Source organism: Helianthus annuus, chromosome 8 (genome assembly GCF_002127325.2).
Source record: "Helianthus annuus cultivar XRQ/B chromosome 8, HanXRQr2.0-SUNRISE, whole genome shotgun sequence".
Lineage (NCBI taxonomy): Eukaryota > Viridiplantae > Streptophyta > Magnoliopsida > Asterales > Asteraceae > Helianthus > Helianthus annuus.
The window spans coordinates 16,009,069-16,020,892 of NC_035440.2; the positions used below are offsets into that span (position 1 = coordinate 16,009,069).

The following is an 11,824-nucleotide window of genomic DNA, read 5'->3' on the forward strand; positions in this document are numbered from 1 at the left end:
ACAGAATGTTGACCACCGTAAATTACGGTGGAGCCGTAATTTACGTTGGAGCTGAAATCCCAAAAACGTAACTGCCATCTTATATTCGGTTTTTGGGTGTCTTTTCATATTATCTCATCATTGGTTGGTTCTTGGACACCTTGGGGACGAATTTTGGCTTGTGGCTTGTTTTGTGAACAATTTCAATCATTCGGTTTGTGCTTTTGATTCATATGAACAATAGTTTGATGTTGATGATGATTCACCGAGCCATGTCCGGCTAAACTCTTCGGTGATCATCCTAGGTGAATGTTTCTGAAACTTTTGTGTGTTTAATTTCTGCATTTCTAGAATGATATCTTGCGTTGCTTGAATGTCATGGTGTATGTTTGATTGTTTGTAGTGTGTTAATCTATATTGCAATTCCTAGTCTTAATCGTACGTTCTTGGTGCCGTTGGCAACCGAGATATCACGGGAAGGGTTAGGGTTGGTTATTGGTTAATAGGTCATCGGGAAACAACCTTGCGTTATCTAATCCGAGTACTTTGTTCCCTTTTATCACTTCAATCACATATACACGAGTTATGTCTATGTAACTCTTTCTAGTGAAATTGCACACAACTGTTTAAAGAAACTGAAACCTAGGGTGATCATTGTTCTCTCCTAATTGTTTACAACCAACTTTGATTTGAATTAGTTCTTAATTTAGTTTTTTAAAACAACAATCCACAATCTTGAATTTTAATTTTCTGCAATTTAGTTTAATATTAGTTTAAGTACGAAGCTATATAATCGACACATCTTCCACATACTCCCTGAGTTCGATACCCTACTACCACTAGCTACAGTTGTTTGGGGATTAAATTTGCGTGACCCACGACAGCACGTCAAATTTTGGCGCCGTTGCCGGGGAGTAGTGCGCAACGTGTGTTAGTTTAATAGTTTTGTTTGTTATTTTCGGGTTTACGCTGGTTGTGTTTAGTGTGCAGGTACTTCAGGTGTATGCATACTAGAGGCTCTCACAGGTCATCACCGCTATCGTTTGATCCGGAAATTGAAAGAACGCTACGACAAAACCGAGTTTTAGTGCGAGAAAACAAAATCATTGGTTCACCCACTTCACCCATTACACCGAGAAACATCATGGCTGATTCTCAGATTCCACCTACAACCAGTCAAACAACCTCATCCTTTATACCTACTTCCACCCAACCATCACCAAACACTACATTACCTAATACCACTGCTGAATTTACACCAACCAACTCCACTCAACCAATCACCACTCAAACTGAGCCTACCATCACTTACGATCCATCCACCACAATTCCACCATTATCTCACTTCTTTCCCCCAACTACGGGTCAATCATCATCCACCTTCACAATTGCACCCAATTCAACTATCGTGCATACTACTTCATCTTTTAGACCACAACAACAACAGTCGGGCTTTCAGTATTCGACCATCCCATTTGGGCAGACCTCGGGAATTCAAGGAGATGGTTATGATGAGGGATTTGAAGACTATGAGGGTTATGAAGATGATGGGTACGGTTATGGAGGTTATGGTGATCAAGGGGAGTTTGGGTATTTGCAAAGTCAATCTCAAGGAATGGCAAGTGTTGGTGGAATGCCACAACAACAAATTATACCACAACACATTCGGCCAAGACCACAAGGGCCAACAATCCAACAACCCATTCCATTGCAACAAGTTAGGCCACAACATGTACACCCACAATTTCAAAGGCCAAATCAATACCCACCGATGCCCCAACAACCAATTGCACCACAAGGGCCTATACCAAGACCAATGGGTCCTATTCGTCCAAGGGGCCGATTGGGTGTTCCAAGAAGGCATCTTAGGGAACAAGCAAGGGGAATAGAGGCACATTTCAGGCCAATCATTACTCAAAACCCTTCACCGATGGTTATCCCTCACAACAACCAAGGGAGGACTTTTGAAGTAAGAACAAACTCGTTGCAAAGTTTACCGAAGTACAAAGGGTTAGCAACGGAGGAGCCGTATTTCCATCTAGAGGCCTATGACTCAATTTGCAACACTTTTGGGAGTCAAGGTTTTTCGGCAGATGAAGTCAAGTTGGTCTTATTTCAGTTTTCTTTGGAGGATAAGGCAAAGAAGTGGTTCTACACTTTGCCTTCGGCATCAATATATACATGGGGGGAGATGCAACAAACCTTTTTGGATGAATTCTACACCGCCCAAAAGACCAATGATGCGCGGAAGGGATTGAGAAGCTTTCAACAACAACACGGTGAGATGTTTCATGAGGCGTTTGAGCGTTTTAACATGATGATTAAAAACTGCCCTCATCATGGAATTGAGTTATGGGAGTTGATGAACGCCTTTCATGAGGGGTTGAGTGCCGAAGACGCACGTGATTTGATGTCTATCACCGGAGGGACGTTTGGAACGAATTATGAGAATGAAGATTGGGAGTTTTTGGAAAGCATGGCAACTACATCAAAAAGGAAGGCCCAAGCTTCAAGAAGAGCCCGACCAACCACTAACCGACCACAAGTGCACGCCATAGATGATGGTAATGTTCAAACCACTAACCAAATATATAATGTTTGTGCTTTGTGTAATGAAATAGGTCATGCGGCTGAAAATTGCCAAGGAATGTTGGAAGGGCAATACGAGGAAGTCAATGCGGTTCAAGGTCAAGGTCAAGGAGGAGGTGGTAGGAACTACAACAACATGAATTCAAACACCTACCACCCCGGATTGAGGAACCATCCGAACTTTAGATATGGGAACCCGTCAAATCAAGCGAACCCAAATTTTCAAGGTAGCCAAGGTAATTTTGGTTCACGGCCATCTTACAATAACCAAGGTGGGTACCGAGGCGGGAATAACCAAGGGTATCAAAAACAATACCAAACGGGTCAAGAGCAAGGGGGGCTTTCGGGTGGAAACGAGGTGATGGAGATGCTAAAGAGCATGCAAATGGAGATGCAAAAACGGAACCAACTAGACGAAGTGCGAATGCAAAAAGACGAGGTTCGTGATAAAAGCATCCAATCACTAACAACTCAAATGGGTCAATTAGCAACCGATGTGGCGGAACTAAAGAAAGGTAAGGGTCAACTTCCAAGCGACACTAAGGTAAACCCTTCACATGGTTCGTCACGAGGTAATGTTAATATTAACCATGTTAGTGTTCTAAGTAGTGGGAAAGAGTTTAAGGCCAATTTGTCACCCGAATTGGTCGAGTGGGTGGTTGAGGATATCACGGGAATGGAAAGTGATGATGAACTTTCACCGGTTAAACCAAAAGAACAAATTATTAAAAAACCGGGTTTGGGTGAAAGTGAAAAGAATGAAAAAGTTGAGGGTGAACCGAGTCAAGTTCCATTTCCATCGGCCCTACTTGACCCGGGAAAGAAAAATTTTATTGTGTCAAGAGGTCCTCAAAAGGAGGAGGTGTGGGATATGTTCAAACAAGTTAAAATAAATCTCCCACTCCTTGATGCAATAAAACAAGTCCCCGCTTATGCAAAATTCTTAAAAGAATTATGTACACAAAAAAGGCAAAACAAGAAAAAAGTGCCTAAGCGGGTGGATTTAACCGGGCAAGTAAGTGCGGTGTTGAATGGGGAGCTTCCTCCTAAGCTCCAAGATCCGGGCACGCCATTGATTAATGTACAAGTGGGTAATTTTCAAATGGCTAAGGCGTTGCTAGATCTCGGAGCCGGAGTTAGCATTTTAGCGGGGGGCTTATACGACCAATATGACTTTGGTCCATTAGCAAGGGTGGAGACGACGGTTGTTTTGGCCGATTTGTCTCATAAGTTGCCCCGGGGTATGGTTCAAAATGTTATTGTAAAAATTGATGAGTTTTATTATCCGGTGGATTTCTTAGTGTTGGATTACTCATCGGCGGACCCTAAACAACAACAAAACATAATTTTGGGTCGGCCATTTTTAAGCACCGCACATGCTATTATCGATTGTAGATTTGGTACAGTTGATATGGCATTTGGAAACAGAAAAATGCGTTTGAATGTTTTTACTAACAATTCTAATGCTAACGGTGTTGATGAGTGTTTCATGGCAGACATAGTAGATGGATGCAACCCGCATGAGTATGAGGAGGATGGTTTGGATATTTGCCTGTGTGACTTTTCTGAACAGGTACATGCTTATGCACTACGGGTTGAAGAGGAAGCACAAGATGCTATGGCAATGAAAGAAGGTAGACCACCATGGACCCACCAATTCGAGGGTCTACCGGTGGAAATCGATTCGGGTACAAAACCATCGTTGGAGGAACCACCAAAGTTAGAGCTCAAGGACTTGCCTAGCCACTTGAAGTATGTATTTTTAGGGGATAATGACACCTTACCGGTCATTATTGCCTCTAATTTGGAGTTGGCACAAGAGCAAGCGTTGATGGAGGTGTTAAAAGCGAACAAGGGTGCTATAGGATGGACGATTGCCGACCTCAAAGGAATTAGTCCATCCATCGTCATGCATAAAATTATCACAACCGAAGATGCCAAACCGACACGAGAAGCTCAAAGGCGGTTGAACCCGAACCTAAGGGAGGTAGTAAAAAAGGAGGTAATTAAATGGTTGGATGCGGGAATCATCTATCCGATTTCGAATAGCGCTTGGGTGAGTCCCACCCAAGTTGTGCCTAAGAAGGCCGGCATTCAAGTAGTCAAGGATGAAAGTGGTGAACAAATTGCCACCCGACCGGTTACCGGGTGGCGGGTGTGTATTGACTACCGGAAATTGAATGCCGCCACTTCTAAGGACCATTTCCCGTTACCTTTTATTGACCAAATTATTGAAAAATTATCGGGTCAAAAATATTATTGCTTCTTAGATGGGTACTCGGGTTATAATCAAATTGCCATACACCCGGATGACCAACACAAGACCACCTTCACATGTCCATATGGCACCTTTGCCTTTAGGCGAATGCCATTTGGTTTGTGTAATGCTCCGGCAACTTTTCAACGATGTATGATGAGTATTTTCTCGGACATGGTTGGAGAGTCGCTCGAAGTATTCATGGATGACTTCTCCATTTTTGGCACTACTTTTGATGCTTGTCTCAACGAATTGCAAAAGGTTTTGAAAAGGTGCGTTGAGAAAAATTTAGTGCTAAGTTGGGAGAAAAGTCATTTCATGGTGCAAGAGGGCATTGTGTTGGGACATGTGATTTCGGAAAGAGGGATGGAGGTGGATAAGGCAAAGATACGGGTAATATCATCTTTGCCACCTCCTAAAAATGTTAAGGGTGTAAGGTCATTCTTGGGACACGCGGGTTTTTATCGACGTTTCATTAAGGGATTTAGTGTTATCACCAAACCCTTATGCAATTTGTTATTAAAAGATGTCCCGTTTGATTTTACTAACGAGTGTATGCAAGCTTTCACTGTTTTGAAGGAACACTTGGTTAAGGCACCTATCTTGCAACCACCCGACTGGTCAAAGCCGTTCGAGATAATGTGTGATGCAAGTGATACTACTATTGGTGCAGTTTTGGGTCAACGGGTTGACAAGAAACCGGTGGTTATTTACTATGCGAGCAAAACTTTATCCGAAGCACAACTTAACTACACCACAACCGAGAAGGAATTATTAGCGGTGGTGTATGCTTTGGATAAGTTTCGTTCGTATATTTGGGGAAGCAAGGTAGTGGTTTACTCGGATCATAGTGCGGTTCGGTACTTGATGGAGAAAAAGGATGCAAAGCCGCGGTTGATTCGATGGGTCTTATTGTTACAAGAGTTTGATCTTGAAATCCGAGACAAAAAGGGATGTGAGAATGTTGTTGCGGATCATTTGTCCCGAATCCCGTTGGAAGGTGTAGATGATGCAAGTGAAATCAATGAACGGTTCCCCGATGAACAATTGTTGGCCGTTTCTACTTATGTTGCCCCTTGGTATGCTCATTACGTTAACTATTTGGCCAAGGGTGCGATTCCAAATCATCGGACTAAGAAGAGACGACAACAGTTTTCTAGTCAAGTGAAGCAATATATATGGGACGAACCCGACTTGTTCAAAATCGGGGCCGACCAAGTGATAAGAAGATGTGTGCCCGAAACTGAAGTTTTAGAGATATTGACCCATGCTCATTCATCCGCATGTGGGGGCCATTTTAGTGGGAATAAGACAGGCTATCGGGTGTTATCAAGTGGGTTTTATTGGCCCACGATTTTCAAGGATGCTCGTGAGTATGCCCGGAATTGCATCAATTGTCAAAGAATGGGAAGCATTTCGAAACGTGATGAAATGCCGTTGCAACCAATTTTGGTAGTGGAGGTATTTGATGTTTGGGGAATAGACTTCATGGGTCCTTTCCCAAACTCAAATGGGTTTTTATACATATTGGTTGCGGTTGATTACGTGTCGAAATGGATTGAAGCTATTGCCACAAGGACCAACGATCATTCCGTTGTATGTAAGTTTGTGCAATCCAATATTTTTTCTCGCTTCGGTGTACCTCGGGTGATAATAAGTGATGGTGGTTCACATTTCAAAAATTTCAATTTTGGAAAGTTGCTAAAGAGATATAGTGTGAACCACCGTGTGGCTACACCGTACCACCCACAAACGAGTGGTCAAGTGGAGGTATCTAACCGGCAAATCAAAGAAATTCTAATGAAGACGGTTAGAACGGATAGGAAAGATTGGTCAAGCAAGCTTGATGACGCATTGTGGGCGTATCGCACGGCTTTCAAAACCCCACTTGATACCACTCCGTATCGAATGGTTTACGGGAAAGGATGTCATTTGCCTATGGAGTTGGCACATAGGGCATATTGGGCAATTAAAACAGTGAATGCGGACTATGATGAAGCGGGTCGGGCGAGGAAGCTTCAACTGAATGAAATTGAGGAGATAAGGGACCAAGCGTATGAGTGTGCATCCGCATACAAAGACAAACTGAAAAAAGTTCATGATGCGAAGATAAAGAAGAAGAACTTTGAAGTGGGTCAAAAAGTGTGGTTATACAATTCAAGGTTGAAAATGTTCGCGGGGAAACTCAAGAGCAAGTGGATGGGCCCTTACGTTGTCCGACGAGTGGGAAGGTTCGGAGATGTTGACATTCAAGATGAGCGAACATTGAAACAACAAACGGTGAACGGTCACCGGTTAAAGCCGTATTTGGATGGCAATGACATCAACAACTTGGAGCTTGACAAAGCGGCCTACATCTTACGCCCGGTCGAGGAGGAACAACCATGAGAGGCCCAGGTTTGGTGGTAGTGTACATAGTAGTTTCGTTTTGTTTTGTTTGTATATTTGCACAATTGCCTTAGTTTCTCGAAGTCCGTGTTCGAAACAAGTGTGGGGATATTCGGGTTGCGAATTGCTCTTACATTGTGTTGAGGACAACACGGGATTTTTGAGGGGGTAGGGTAATTTTTACAAGTTTTTGAAAAAAAAAAAATTAAAAATTAAAAAACATAAAAAAAAAATCGAAAAACTAAAAAACCTAAAAAATTTGTCACATAAAATTTCAATTTTTGCCAAAGTAGAGATGCCCAGCGAGCACCGTAAATTACGGTATTACCGTAATTTACGGTGGATGTTCAAAAAGTGTGGATTTTACGGTGTAACTCTACTGAGTTACGGTGAAAGAATTTTGACTCAGTGATCACCGTAAATTACGGTATTACCGTAATTTACGGTGATGCTTGAAAATTTTTGGGGCTTTACGGTAGTTCTCTACTGTATTACGGTGCAACTTTGACATTCAGGTCTCACCGTAATTTACGGTGAGACCGTAAATTACGGTACGCGAAAAAGGAGTCTCCGTCGGTAGGGATGCCGCATGTAGATAAAAAAAAACAAATTTAATAATAAAATCGAATAAAAACAAGCTTGGTCACGTGAATTATACCCTATCCACCCATTCACCTTTCACTTTTCCACCATCATCTTCTTCTCTAAGAATCCACAACCTCCATTGTTCTTCCACCTTCCATCTCTCATAAAACCTTCAATTCCTGTCCAAATCAAGTGGAATCTTGGTCTAAATTGACTAATTTTTCACAAGCTTTGTGATTGTGAGGAGAGATTTCGGAGAAAACGCAATTTTGGGGTCGAAGTTTGAAACCCTAGGTTGAGATAATTTGGGGGTTTTGGGATTTTTGGTTTCACAGGCAGTCTTTCATCTCGAAACAAGGTATGAACACTTACTTTGCTATATTGTGGTGACACATTGTGAAGAACAAGGTGATTTAGGTTATGTGTTCTTGCCCACTTGCTTGTTGTTAAGATATGATAATGGAATTGTTTATTGAACATGGTTGATGGTTGTAGATGTAGGAATTGTTGTTAAAGTAGTGAACTTTTGGGATGCTCTACATTCTAGAGACACCATGCCCAATTTTTGAAAATTCTTGAACACTTTAGGTTCACTAACATCTACAACCATGACAACAAGCAAGTGTGGGGAGGATTTTGAATAGAGTGTTTAATTTGGTGTTTGTTTTTGTTGCTTGCCTCTTGTGTGTAGGAAATGGCAAAGACAAAGGAAAAAGCGGGTTCAAGCTCATCTTCATCAAAGGGCAAGGGCAAGCAAAAGGAGCAACCATCAAAGAAGAGGTAATATATGGGTAGGGTCAGTGAAAGCGAAAGTGAAGGCGAAGAAGAACAGATGGAGTTAGACCCAAGTGATAAGCCGGTGTGGAATTCGGGGTCGTTGGATGATCAAACTGAAATTTGGCAGCCAACCCTTTATAACGACTGCATGAACAAATTGAAAAACAAGGCAGCCGCATTTATCTGTGAAAAAGAGGTTGATGAACCCCAGTTTGGCCAGTTCGGGGTGTTTGCTAAGTTCCGTGCTTTGGGTTGGGAAGGAGCGCTCAAGTGTTTTGACAAAGATAAGAGCAATCTGTTTATGACTGAGATTCAGGAGTGGATGGCAACACTTAAATGTCACAACTTCCACAAGCCATCACAAATGAAGTTGATCGGGATGGTACATGGGGTGCCCGTTGAAATGTCATTCGATACGTTGAAGAAGCTGGGAAAGTATGACAGTCTCCCAGCTAAGGAGTATATGATTCCCACGCTTGTTGATTTATTGCTCAAACCAGAGAAGCACGTGAGATGGAACGACATGTTGGCGGATTTGTTTTTGTCCGGTAGGTACGGTGGCGTGTTATACCGGAAAAATTTGAAGATAGAAGCCAAGCTATTGCATACGATCTGCTTGCTTAATGTCATCCCAAGAAGAGGCGATAAAGAACAGGTGAGGTTTCCAGAGATACCTGTTCTGTATTCATTGATGCTTGGATCTCCACGCTTTCCAATACGTTACCTGATTATGCACCATTTGTGGATATGCCGGAACAAATACGGGAGAGACATTGTCCCGTACTGTCGCATCATAACGGGTTTAATGAAACAGCAGAAGGCACTCACATCTGAGGACCGAGGTTTAACGAAAAGGCACCAGCCTTTTACTTTGGATAGGTTGGGAAACGTTTGGACGTATACTCAGTCTGAACGTTATCACAAGCTGAAATCGGAGGGTCAACGGTGGAGGGCGTTGAAATTGGGTGCAAGGGAGTTGTTACCGGGAGAGCCGGATGAACCGGAAAGCGATGAAGAGTTGGTTCCTAGTGGGGACGAGGACTATGCAGACGAGCCGCAGGGGGGTGCAAATGTTGGTTTTGGGGTTTTTGGTGGTGGTCATGGTGGTACGTTTTACGACTACGCGCAGCAACCGTATGAGCCGGGGTGGGCTTATAGTGGTTCAATGCAAGAGGTGATCGAGAGCCAACGCCCTCCGGCGTCCATTTTTGATACTTGGTCGGGGCCGGAGAGGACGTTGTATGACCAAAACACAAGAACTAGTGCAAGCATAGAGCGGTCGTTAAAACATAGCTTCGATCGCAATGAGTCATGGAACCGTACCCACGCATATTCTAGAGAGGTGGATGCTAATAACAGATATCATGATGATCAAATGAGGCGGATGCATGCGGATTGGCATGCCGGCAGGCCGGTGGTTGAAGATCCACAACATGTGGACTATGCTTCATTGCCGCCTTATGATGGTAGCATTTCTTATCCGACTCCACCACTCCACCATTCTCAGTGGCTTGATCCAAGGCGGCAAGAGGGACCACAACAACAAGAGGGAAGCAGTAGTGGCGCATTCAGGTTTGGAGAGTGGAATGATATGATGTCATCCATCTTTGGGCCTCCAGGACCGCGCTACTATTGATCAGGTGGTATTCTCTCTTTTGTATAGTTTGTATATATTTGTTGGTTTATGTTGATTATGGTTGGGAGGATGGGTGGCGATTGATCATGTGGTTGATTATTGGGTTGGCGATTGTTGGTGGTGTCGTGTTAAAAAAAAAAAGAAAAAAAAGTATAAAATGAAAAAATACAAAAAGAAATTTGGGGTTTGAGAAAAGAAGCTTTTGTGGATGTTGAGTGGGTTAGTGATCAAAGCCTCCCAAAGCCATACATTGGGGTCAATGTATCCCAAGTGTGGGGATGGGGGGAATTTTTTTTGAAGATTTTTGAAAAATTTTAAGCCGAGCAAAACAATGTGAAATCTTGACGCCCTAATTTATCCCAAGTTAATGCACCGGCAACCCTTATTACCCTTTTCATTCTTGGTGAGAGTTGTAGCCACACGTGTACATAAATAATCTTTGATGAGAGTGGCTATGGGTGGGGGTGCGTTAGAACTTGTGCTTGAATGCGATTTGAATCCTTAGTTAGACATGAATGTAGAAAGGATAAGGGCATTAGGTAGCCTCGTCGTTGGTGTGAGCGAGTGTGGGATTTTGGGGGTTGGACCTCATAAGTTATATATATGAGCATGGTAGTGAGAGGGGCGGGGGTTTGGTCATTTAGTTGCCCATTTTGTGCCTTTAAAGCTTATCGTTTGTTCCCCCTAGCTACTTACTTGAAAATTTACCCAAATTTGACCCGGTCTTGTAGTATTAGTGATAGAATTAGTAGTTTTATGAGTTTGAAGTAGTTTGGTTAATGTGTAGTCTGAAAAAAAAAGGGAAAAGCAATGAAAAAAAAAAAGAAGAGAAAGAGTTTCATGGTCTTGTATATAGTAGTGCATATTTGTTAGTTGGTTTTTGTGTTTGTAATAAAAAGACCGGGTCGAATTTTAGTTACTCATATATATTCCATTTCCTATCCTATACACCTAGCCACGTTACAACCTTGAAGTCCCTTTGATTTGCGTTCATGTTTGACCCATTTTAGGAGAATGATCGATTCAGGTACAAGCTTATGATTGTGCATCCACCCATTTGCTTAGTGTGTGTCTAGCTTATCTTTGCTAGTTGTCACTTGTAGCCGAGAGGAGAGAATTTGTGAGGGGTGCATTGCTTGGGTGTTAAAAAGGGGTTGGTAAAGAAATTGCATGCTTTGCTTGGTTTGATTTGATCACTTGTTTTGAAACCATGTTGATGAGTTGCTTGGGACAAGCAACGGTTAAGTGTGGGGATGTGACGGGTGGTCCTTTGGACAACCCTTAAGCATGTTAAAAGATAAAATAATCCTCCAATTAGCCGTGTAATTATCTTGAATTAGATAACTACGATGCTTATGTTTCAGGTACGAATTAGGAGCTAAAAGATGGATCAAAGGCAGCTTTTGGAGGCTTTGGTGGAAAATGGGTCAAGAGGAGAACAAAAGTATAACAAAGGAGTGAAGGCAGCCAAGTACCGTAAATTACGGTTCTACCGTAATTTACGGTAGACCAATTTTCACTTTAGTTTCCACCGTAACACAGACAATTGCCACCGTAACAGAATGTTGACCACCGTAAATTACGGTGGAGCCGTAATTTACGGTGGAGCTGAA

At 42.5% G+C, this 11,824-nt stretch overlaps 1 non-coding gene across 1 annotated transcript; it reads right to left on the reverse strand.

Annotated features, from left to right (window-relative positions):
- Positions 1 to 2,219: 2,219 nt before the first annotated feature.
- LOC118481541 lies at positions 2,220 to 2,325 on the reverse strand. The gene has a single exon (XR_004865750.1). It is a non-coding gene; the product is annotated as a small nucleolar RNA R71 (small nucleolar RNA).
- Positions 2,326 to 11,824: the final 9,499 nt, after the last annotated feature.